Here is a 12,300-nt window from a genome sequence, read left to right on the forward strand (position 1 = left end):
AGAAAGCTTTAATAACACTCATTTCCCTGCATTTTGGTTTCTGTTATTGTTTTTCCCTCCAAAATAATCATTTTGCTTTGTGATCCTAAAAGAAAAGATAATCAGGTAATAATGCATGCCTAAAACATTAAGATCAGTACTTCTCAAAGCAAAATCCAAGACAAATGTATGAGAATCCCCTGAAGTCCCATCTAGAGCTATCAAATCACAATCTTGGAGAATAGGGCCCAGAAGCTACATTTTTAACAAGGTCCTCCACTGATTAGTATGTATCTATAGAAGGAATCCCATTGTTTTAGAAATTTCTACATTGATAAACACTAGCAAATGTCTCCCAACCCTAGTCCTGTTCTATTAGAATGAATTACACCTGTCTCAGGAAGTGTAACTGTTCTACCCTCTAGTGGCTGTCATGACAAACAAAAGGCTTATTCCCCGCGTTATCCTTTTATTCAAAAGAAAAGCTCAATAAAAAAACTACCATTTTATATGGTGGAAAGGTTCCCAGTTTTTTACCTGTAGCAAAACATAGATGCCTGAATCTTTAACTGAGCAGTAGCAAGCTATCTGACACTGACAAGCTCCATTTCTCTCTCAGATCTCAGGCCCTCAACATAACCCTACAGCATTTCTTGGGAATGATCCAGAACACACATTAAAGAGAGCAGTTTTGATGAGCCAAAACAAAGGACCCCATTCACTTTAGGCCACGGTAAAGTAAACACAAGAAGGATTAAGGAAAGATAAGTGGTTCAATAAAATCCCCAAACCTTAAACCCCCTTAAAATTCACTTTCCTTTAGTTTAAACTCCAAGTCCTTTCCTTTCCAACTGATGGGCCCTTCCACTGTGTGGTCAAATATATCAGAGCAGGCACCCCGCAAAAGGCAACGCTGTAGGGTAAGCAATCCTTAAGGAGTTCAGCAAGTTAAATGGCCAACACTCCTCTAAGTACTTTATAATCTGATAGTGAATTAACACCGTTTACATGGCAGCACACACAAGTCTGTCAATATGCCATTAGGACACCAGGTTTTACACTTAAAATGATGCCATCAAAATGTACTCTGGGCTAACCTTCAGCACTGCAGTCAGCAAACCTAGAGATAATCCTCTTGGGGCCTCATTTTAAAATTTCACTTTCTTTTTTCAAAATTATTGGTCAAGAGAAATAAAATTTATCTGATTATTTGAGAGAATTTTTTGAAAGCCTAAAATTCATTTTCTTATTTTAGTGACTTCCTTTTTCTCGCCTAGCCAAATGGTTTTACATATTTTTGTAAGGTTACCTAACAGAGACCTTTTTTTTGCCAATTAGGTTTTGTTTTGTTTTTCAAAGGCTAGTCACTTTTGGATAACCAACAGTGTATATAGGCCCTGCAGACCTACAAAGGCTCTCTGCCACTCTCTGCGCCTCTGGAAGGGTGGAGAGGGTTTACTAACTGACGGGCACTCGAGCCTCAGTGATATGCACAGTGTCTCAGCATGCAGTGTCTTCTCTTCAAAGCACCACATGGACACAACTGATCAATCCACTGATCATGACAGACTGAACTGGGAGTATATTAAGAAGACAAAAGATCCACTGTCCTTCAAGAGTTTATTAATTTGGGCAAGGAAAGGAGACAAGAAACAAGAATATCAGACTATTTAATCAAGTGGCAACTAAATTTCCTACTAGAAAATAAACTAGAGATTAAGGGGAACTACAGTATATTGACAAAGTTTCACAGAGCAACTGAAGTGTGAAACTGGATAAGGGTAGATTTAGGTAAGTGGAATGATGAGGGGAAGGGAGCATTTGAAGCAGACAAACAGATCTAGTCAGCTATGGGGCCCTGGAGAAGTAATTTAATCTGTGAAACAGAGAGAACTGGACTTGGCCATGTCTAAGATGATGTCTAGCTCTAACTTCCAATGATTTTTTAAATTCTCTCCAAGTCTTGCCACCCTCCCTTAATTGTTTAACATTCTTTTGAGAAATTAGGTTGTGGCATAAATAAACCAATTACCTGCATGAGTTTCTTTTCACAAATTAAATTTATCCTTTCTCATTTTCCTACTTGTAGGCATCCTAACTACTAGATGGTCTCTAAAGATTTGTTTTCATCTCTAAGATTTTATGAATTGATGTCTTTAATCCTTACGATATCAGTTCTTTCTTCATGAGAAGACAACCTCAGGACTATTAATAGTTTGGGTCAGATGATTGTTATGGGAGAATGTCCTGTGCATTACAGGACATTTAGGTGCATTTTTGGCTTCCAAGTAGCGTCATCCCCCAACTATGACTAGCAAAAATGTCTCCAGACATAGCCAAACGTTCTCTTGGGGGCAAAATCATCCTGGGTGAGAACCACTGCATTAGAGAGGGATCACCTGACTCTAAAAGCCAGTTCCTCTTCTACATTACTTGCTGTGACAAAAATTTGACAGCTCATTTGAAAACTCTTATAACTGGTGTGCAGAGATGAGACTCTTGAATCTAATTAAATATAAGCCTCAAAGCAACTTTAAAAACCTGCACTGAAGAGTTTCACTGAACAAGGCTCATTTCCATTAATTGACAGATCAGCCCAAGAGCACATGTATATTTAAACATTTATATTTGTATTAATAACTTGTACCTTTGTCTCTTTCAAAGATACCAGATTATAAACTAGTATTTTCAGGTGAGATTTTCATTTTCCATATTTCTTTGAGAGAAATAAACAGAAGTCTAACCAACTTTGCTTTAATGAGGGAAAAATGGCTTCAGCAGGATTCCCAAGAATTTAAGAGATAACTCTTTACTGTTTAGACCCTTCTAAACCATCCTCTCTGAGGATTTTCAATTCCCTTTGAATTAGCTCATAACCACCACAGGCACAAATGTCTTCTATTAGGATACAAGCTTTCTTCATTCCTCAGCAAATCATCTACAACAATGAATCCACAAGTCTTTATGAAGCAGCTAATATTACTTATTTGCTATGCAGGGCAGCTATGCAGGTGCAAGATTTAGAATCTAAGGTGGCAGTTGAGGACCATCTTAAAAGGTAATTAAGAGCACAGCACAGAGAAGGAATTCTATAGACAGTAAGCACTTTAGGAGTTTGGAGGAGGAGCAGGTTACTTTGGGCAGGGTTCAGGGGTCAGGTCTCAGATAACACTTGAGCGAGGTGGGTGGGGGGTTGGGAGGTTAGAAGATGAGGAAGGCTGGGATAGAGAAAAGACAAAAGGCATTCCAGGAAATGTCCAGAGCAGAGATGTGGGGGCAGCGGGGAGAGCAGAAAACCAATGATCAAAGAACAGTGAGCAATGCAGTGTGGGTGATGTTGAGATGTTGGGGCAGGGGTAAGGTTCAAAGGGCACAGTCCTGTCAGTCTGTGAAGGGCCTTGAATACAATGCTAGGGGGCACTCTGTCCTCAGAGAGGCTTCTGGGTAGTGAGATAACAGAAATCTAATCTTTTATACACTGTTACTTCATTTTAAACAACTCTATGAAGTGGGTATCATCACAATTTTAGAGATAAAAAACTTTAAATTCTGAGAAGTAGGGAAAATTGTTCCCGGTAGCTCTGTTAGTATGTGATAAAAAAGAGACATGAACATAGGTCTAATTGCATTGCCCCATTCCCTTTCCATGGCAACATACTGAGAAGCTACCTTGGTGCAAGGAGGAGGTATAATAAATTGCCCACTGCCCACGGACATAGGCTGGGTACCTGACGAGACCTTCCTGCGCTCTGCCCCACAAGTCTGCCACTGTAGCCAAAACACTTGGGAAGCCCCTACATATACACAGGGCTGTCCCCTTCCCTCTCCCCACTGCTCTACCTGGGTAGAATTCTCTTCTCTCATCAAGTGACCCACACTGGAAGCTCAAGCCTTACCTTTTCTGTAACCTTCCATAATCACCTCAGATGAGGGTGGCAATCTGCCTCCCTTTTCATCTCCTCCTGTCTCCCTCAGTTAGGTCCCCTAACAGCCACTGTGAGGTTAACAAGAGATAATGAATGTGAGAGGCCAGACCCCACACAAATGGGCAGGCATGGGGTAGACTGATCTAGGGATGGTGCTGTGGACAGGAGATGCGAGGAAGCAAGACCAAGGAGAGCTACAAGCCCTCATCGTCAGGAGACTACTCAGGAAGCACTGAAGCTGCAGTCCCAAGCCCATTCTATTCTAAAGCAGGATTCCTATAAGCAAAGCACAAGTTCCAGGCATGATGAATGAGTCTGGACAGGATATCAACATGTGCAGAGCAGGAGGTACCTGGCTGGCCTCAAGAGGTGGCTGGAGAGAAAAGCATGAGAAGTGAGTGAAAATGATCCATAGAAGGAGAATCACAACCATGCACATCAAAGCTTACAAGTAGGTGGCAGCCTTGACAATCCTGACAGTGACCCAAGATCTCCAGAAAAGGCAATCTAGGGGCCAAGATCTAGCCATCAAAAAGACAAGCACCACCAGCTTAGTCCAGAGACTTCTGCCTTGGCAGAACCCTAGAAAATCTTCCTAGATGGTATACCCTAATCTACAGTTTCTATTTCTTAAGCAACATCATGACTTAACAAAGAAAGACAGATCATCTCCAAATTGCCCAGTGTATTTTTGGAGCTCAGCGGGAAAAGTGTCAGGGTTTAACCCTGTTGGTCTCTAAATTCTGCTTCCAGTTCAGGATTAATAACTGTAAACAAAGGAAGCATCATAAATAAATTTGCCATTTTAGAGGAAAATCTTCCAGTTGGCCTCCAATTATTTCTCATAACAATTAAATGAATATAAAAACCTACCTCAATGCAGCCATTCAAAGCAATTCCTCAAGAACAAACTACTATCCTTTACCATTAGTGAATTGGCTGTTTTTACCCCCTACTCTTTTGAAAAAAATAGCTATTCCTTTTCTGTTCTTTGCTTTATAATGGTGTTCTTGCCTGAATAAACTAGTATTAGTCAGTTTTGAGGCCTCAGAAAAGTACTGTTTTACAGAAAGAGGAGTCAACTAAAAACTGCAATAGATCCCCAAAGGGCCCATAATACAAGAAACATTTAAACACTTGATAGTTCTTCCAGGGCAGCAGGGAGGGGGTCAATGGGTAGAGATCACTCTAAGAAGGAGAACATCCCTCATAATGATAAACATATATAGAATAATTTTTATATAAAGCTTTTTTTCTGATTATAAGAATAATACCTTATTACAAAACTTTTGAAGAATATAAATGTTGCCAGAGCCACTGATTTTACCAAGGATAATGAGAGGACTAGGGAGAACAATGGGAAATTACTACTAATTTTTTTAGGTCAACCTATCAACCATGGCCCTATTCCAGGCTTTCTCAGACTGCCAATGAGGAAGGAAATGTGCTTTAGGGGGACCATCCTGTAATTACTGAATGCCCCTTGTGCTAAGGAGTGGCAGATCCCCCGACAGAATGCAAGTTTATGTAATCAGTCTGCTCAGCCCAGACACAACGGCCCAGGGGCCAGCCTGGCCATTGCAGGAGAGGGGCAGGATTTCCCTTCCCCAGCTAGCCAATCAGTGCCTGGAAAATGGTTTAATCACTATGCATTGTTCAAGTACTGGAAAGAAATGCTTCCTCCTTATAGGGCTGCTCTCAGAACGAGTTACACTCTTATCAGTTAGTGAGATTGGTGGCATTGTAGAGGGACTGGGCACAGGATAGGGCCCAACAAAACTCACCTCTCAGACTCTGGGAAAAGGATGTAGAAGAACCCATGTTGGGAGAAGAAAAGAGTGGCAGATGAGGAGGAATTACAGAATTACACTTTCTTCCTGGGCTGTCTCAGCCACTTGAATGGTATCAACAAATTTTCTGTGATGATTCTCAAGGCAACATCTCCAAGTTTTCAATGCCTACCAAACAGTTCCACATGGAAGGTCCAACTACACTTCAAACTTGGTGTGTGCCCACATTCCAGTGCACTGTCGCTCTTGGATTGCTTTTTGCCTCACTTTTGGTGATGGCCACCACATTCTCTGTTGCCCAGGTTCAACATCTGGGTACCACTCTCCACTTTTATGCTCACCCCCCCAGGTCCAATCAGTCACCCTGCCCTAGTATTTCTTCCTCTGCCTTCCCTCTTTTATTTGTTCTACTACTGTCCAAATCCAGAACTCAATACAGATGCTACTGTAAGATAGTTAATCTACTACATTTAATCACTTACCTCTAATTCAACTTTCATTTGTGTTGCTGGTGATCTTTCTACAACACTGTCCTGGCAATTCTCACTCCCTCCCCATAAAACAGCGCTTACTTAGCACTTACATTACCAAGTGACCCAAATCTAAACCTTCTACCAGGCTTCCATCTCTCATGTCATCTCTCCTTGAAATTCTGGAAATAACCTGCACTCTCACCAGAACACAGTACTGACCATCCTCCCACATACCACATACTTTTGACCCTGTACTTTTCTGCTCATGCTGTTCCTAGGGCTGTAATGCACTTCTCTCTTTGTTCCTTGTATTGAAATCTTACTCCAGTCTCAAGGAGTAAGCCATTTCCTCTAGAAAACTCCTTATTTTTCAATCTTTCTCTGAGTTTCCAAAACACTTCAGTTAGTATCCTACTATAGCATTTCATTTTGCCTCCTCTTATAATTATTAGTTACTCATCCTATACTATAATCTTGAGAGTAAGAATCAGGTATCATTTATTTCTGAAATTCATATATTAATATTTCTCAAAATGCAGTCACTGATCGTCTTTATCAGAATCACCTAGAACTCTGCAGACTTCCACATACCCAGATCTATGAAATCCAATGCAGGGAATCTGCATCTCAACAAGCTGCCTGGGTCATTTCCTGGGCTTATAAAGTTTAAGAATCATTGTCCTACATTATCCAGAACTTGTACATTCTTGGTAGTTGGTGCTCAACAGAGGTGCACATGTCTAACAACACACCTGGTGGCCACAGCTGGCTTACATTTGTTCTTTTCAAGGAATCACTGAATGTCAGGGTCAAAGGACTTTAAAGTTTGTATAACTGCTTCATTTTTTTCAAACACCTAAAAGATAGAAAAAGACAAGAAAGAGTAGAAAATAATATGTTTTCAAGTGAACTCTGAAAAACAGATTCACAATGAACAAACCAAGTAGGATAAGGAGGGAAAAGGATGTGTGACGTGGTTCTTTTCTGGGCCAGTGGTGGTTAGAAACACAGTCCAGTAATTGCCACTGCTAGGTCTGCTGCCACAGCTGCTATGCTTAGCAACATATCTCCCATAATTAACTGGAGAGATGACACAACAAGGGACAAAGCAGAAAAATAAGAAAGGTAAAATAAGCAAAGAAGGTTAAGTTATAGTTATGATCAAGAAAAAGGCATCTTAAGACTAGATATAAGGAAAAAGACAAAGATAATAATGCTGACATTAGTAACAACTAACACTTCCCTAATAACTCTTTGGATGTGCCAAGGACTTTCCTACACAGTATCTTTTTCCCCACCAAAGAACTTGCAGGTAGGTATTCTAATCCCCAAATAAGGGTTACAGATGAGGAAACTAAGGTCTGCACAGGCAAACTGGCTTGCTCAAAGACACACAGCTAGTTGGTGCCAGAACCAGAATGGAGACTCACCTAGGTTTATTTGACTCCACAGTTTGCACTCTAGCCACTAACCCAAGGCTGCTGTAAAATGTAAGCCTGTGAACAATTTTAAAAAATTACATGGATGCAATGAAGGAATGAGAAAGAGTAGGGTGGGTATGAAAAAAGAAGGAAAAAAGCTGAGGTGAAAACCCTGACAGATGAATAAGAAGAAAAGTGATAAACAAGACAGCAGTTCAAGGTTAGTGTATTTAACAGTCTATTTCTACAGGTAATGCTGTATATGGGCACAAAATAAAAGCAACTAGGTTAGGAAGGATTTTTGAAAACTATATTTCAATGCTTATTCTTGGACTGCCCTCACTGCCCATGGTGTAATTACTACAGGGAGACTGGGAGGTGACTAGGTACAATCACAGACCATGTTACATTATAAAACAAAGGCATCAATTTCCTCTAACCCTCACCTAAGAAACTGGACAACTCTAAACTATAAACCATAGCACTGCAACCCTATTTAAAACCAAATGTTCTCTCACAAGAGCTCAGTAGGAATAAGCTAATGAAACTATAGTTTCCTTCTGAAGAGCTCCTTGCCATATAAAATTATAAAACCTTTAGTGATAAAGTTTTGTTGTATAATGAAGATGTTCTGAGAAAATCAAGAGAAAAAAGCCAAAGCAGCATATGAAACTCTGGGCTATCTGCCAGATTCATTATCTGTTATTTCCTTTTAAAAAATTAGCGGTGATTTACCAAACAATACAAAAAACAAAAGAAGACAATAATATTTCAAAGATATTTTTTCTCCAGTTTAGCATTTCCTCCTTTTCATTACCATAATCCATCATCATTACTTACGTACTTTCCCAGTAAACAGACAAAAACAAAAATACAAAACTCTGCCATTCTGATAACACATAGCCTTGACCAAGCATTCCAGAGCTGGGTCCCTGAGAGTCAGACAGCCCTCTCCCTGTACCACCCCAGTGACCACAAACCAAAATAATCCAAGGCCTTTGGGAGTCTTAAGCCTTTCAACCTCTAGAGCTGAAGGTGTAACGAGGGGTCCTGCAGTCCCTGAATGCAGGAATACTCCTCAGGGAACACAGCTTTCTTATACAATATGCTGCCAATACATCTGCAAAAAGTTCAAAGCACTTACAAAGTTAATTTCATTTAGAGAAAAGAAACATCCTGACTCCAGCTGTCTAACTAGGATCAGACAGCTTCCTCATAAATGCTGATTTTCTTGTGATGTTGCCCTTCATGATAATGTGAGGGAGCACAAGGCTCAAGCAGAAATTGGGCCATAGTATTAAGATTTTTTTTTTAATGGAGGTACTGAGGATTGAACCCAGGGCCTCGTGCATGCTAAGCAAGCACTCTACTATTGAGCTAGTTCCCTTTACCTAGAATTAAGATTTTGAACAAAACATTTTCACCTTTCCATACTTCTTTTGGTCACTAAAACTCAATGCCATCTAATGACTTGCTATAACCAGGGCATCTCATAGATTGCTCAGTTTCTTTTAGAAGCTGTGGACCAAATAAGCCAACATTTTAAGAATTTAATGAATTCTTATATACTCTATAATGAATTATTGTATACTTCTTATATACTACATAATATACTCTTTTTTTCTTTCTTCTGTTCCCTACATCAAACCAATGCCTCTGCCTCACTGAACTCAGCACCTTTCAGACTATAATCCACTCCAAATCCCAATCTCCATGTTGAACTATGTTAAAAAACTTTTTTTATCTTTTCTTCTATGAATGAGTTCTCCAACTTGCTTAATCTCCTCCAAGACATCTGCTCTCTGATGAAACCCAGGAACCTCCAACTCTGAGTAGAACATTCACTGTGTGGTCTTAAAAGAGCCATATGCATGGATTCCTCTTGCAATATGCACTTCAAGTTTAGATAAAACTTTCTTGGAGCTATTTGACATAATGTTCTATAAAAGTGATCCAAGAGATGACACATTTTAAAGCCTTATACCTCATTAGCTGAAATATGTCCAAGTATAAAATTCATGCAAGGAAACAAAACCTGAATTTTTTTTTTTTTAAGATTTGGGAATGACATTTAGTTGTCCTAATAAAATAACCAACCTTTGCTGCCATCTAGAGGTAAAAACTATGTAATGGAATCAGAAGTTATCAAGAAAATACAAAATAAGGTTGCAGCATCAATGGTGTAGAAACAATGGGAGTCCAGGAACTTTTGGACAGCTGACCTTACCAATGACCACCATTCCAAGCCACACGGTCTTCAGTACATGTCTGTAGAGCTTACAAGAAACAAGCCCCACCAAAACTGCGTTCCATATCAACTGGTTTATTGGACAGATTTCAGTTCTGAATAACCTGTGGTACCCATATCACGTTCCTTGACAATCTGAGTCAGTAGACTCCAAGATGGGATATGGGTATCTGCAGTGTTTTAAAAGCCCCATCAGTGGTTCTGATAAGCATCTAGGACCACTGGGCCACAGAGCTCTGGCCTTTAACAGTGCTGAACCTCTCACACTCAGGCAGGCCAGAGTTCCAAGTGAAAGAAAACTTAGAGCTTAAGTTTAAATGAGGTTCAAAAATGAAAGTGTTTCTCAAAGTATGTTAGGCTGACCACCTACATCAAATAGATCACCCTGAGAGTTGATTAAAAATGTGGATTCTGGGTGCATTCACAGACAAAGGAATTAGTTTCTAGAGGTAAGGCTGAGGAATCTACAATTTAAGTAGAATCTCAACATAGATTTCTGTACACTAAATAGGACAACCAATCTAAATCTTGACAAAGTAAAAGGACATCACTGAAATCTATACCTTGGAAAGGCTATTATTAATGCTATGGTCACAAGATCAGCTGACTTAAATTATGATTTCAATTGCAGCTGCTACTCATCGTTTAGACAATATGGTAGATGTTCACAGAAATGTGCTCATTTTTGAAGTGTTTCCTTCCTTTTTTATGCCTTAATATAACTTAGTGTTGTTTTTTTAAATTGTATACTTACAGAAAATGTAGAGAATTTAGAAAACATAAGAAAAATAAAAAGCATCTATAACTCCACTAACTAGTGTGTTAATCACTGATAGCACTGGTATATTTTCTCCTAGTATTTTCTCTTCAAATATACATAGTTAAAGCATGTATATAATCTAATCCTGCTTTGAACATTTCTGGATACACATTTTCCATCTTCAAAAGCATCATTATTTAAAGACAGCATAATATCTTCACATGATTATAGTGTAATTCATTTACTCCATCCTGATTGTTGGAGTCTTCAACTGTGTCCATTTGTCATCATTCTAAATGTTAAAACAAAGAGCCTTGCCTGCATCTCTAATTATTTTCTGGAAGAGAATGATCAGAGTATCAACATCTCATTTACTATGTTTAGGATTAATTTTTTTTTTTATTGAGGTATAGTCAGTTTACAATGTTGTGTCAATTTCTGGTGTACAGCATAATGTTTCAGTCATACATATACATACATATATTCATTTTCATATTCATTTTCATTGTAGGTTACTATAAAATATTGAATACAGTTCCCCAGGCTACGCAGTATAAACTTGTTATTTATCTATTTTATATACAGTAGTTAGTATCTGCAAGGATTATATTTTTTTTAAATGTCCATAAGAACACTAAAGCCTAAAAAACTCTTCTAGCGCCTAGGCATAGAGAAGATTGACTAAATGTACCAAAAGAAAGCACGTTCTGCATAAAGTTTAGCCTTAACTGAAGGACTCATATTTTTAGCCAACTCTGTGTAGTGTTTATTTGCAAATCTAAATATGGTTGCCATAGAAGTTAGGGGGTTTTAAAATAAGTGAATATTTACATAAAGAGATCAAGGGACTTTACTTTCTCAGTATAATATGCAAATGTGGAGACAAATTTCTATAGAATGAAAAACAATATAAGATGGGTTTCCATAAAAACAATATTAGAAATCTAGGATGAAAACTATAGTGCATTTTTTAAAGATTTCTATTTTTGAGCTCCCGGTAAGGAAAGGATGACGCAACATGAGGGAGAAAAAATCATCATCATCATCAACAACATCTTGAGTGGTTTATAATAGGAGAACTACAGTTAGCTGAGAACTTTTCTCCATCTCTTTCCCAATAAGTATTCTTATCCAAGAGTATTTTTCCTAAATAAATGAAAATAAGAATATATTTCTAAGCAAATATGAAGTAAATCAAGCCTTCACTCCACAACTCACATTCCTAGTCTAGATCATTCAACCTGTCTATGATTCCTCTCTCACCACTCATATGTTAACTAGGAACACATATTAATACAATTCTACCCCACAATGTGACTTCTCCCAACCTATGTTCTCACTATCCTCCGCCACATATACACACTATCTGTAGAATCAGATACAATTTTCCCTATCTAGCCCCAGTCTAATTCCCATTCTGCATCCCAAATACAACCCAATTTGAAGTCACTCCATTTCTCAACTGTGCTGGATTTCCTATCTCAGGGACATTATCAAAAGTATTCCTTTACTCTGAAATGCCCTCCCAATCCTGCCGTTAAAAATCCTAAAAGTCTTTGGAGACCCAAGTCAAATGCTACTTTCTTTGTGAAGCTCTCTTAGACCCTTCAGTTGAAATCAACCTTTCTCTGGCAATCTCATGACACTTTATCTACTTTTGAGGGCCCTGCACACAGCACACACTCAACACTTGTTGGCAGAAC

At 38.8% G+C, this 12,300-nt stretch overlaps 2 protein-coding genes across 6 annotated transcripts in view; one reads left to right on the plus strand and one right to left on the minus strand.

Annotated features, from left to right (window-relative positions):
• CMSS1 (cms1 ribosomal small subunit homolog) overlaps positions 1–12,300 on the minus strand; it is a 333,735-nt gene that overhangs the window by 310,920 nt on the left and 10,515 nt on the right. The gene's annotated exons all lie outside the window — the stretch shown is intronic.
• Positions 1–12,300, plus strand: part of LOC102533676 (filamin A-interacting protein 1-like) — a 274,618-nt gene that overhangs the window by 252,284 nt on the left and 10,034 nt on the right. The gene's annotated exons all lie outside the window — the stretch shown is intronic.

The sequence above is a fragment of the Vicugna pacos genome, chromosome 1, assembly GCF_048564905.1.
Source record: "Vicugna pacos chromosome 1, VicPac4, whole genome shotgun sequence".
Taxonomy (NCBI): Eukaryota; Metazoa; Chordata; class Mammalia; order Artiodactyla; family Camelidae; genus Vicugna; species Vicugna pacos.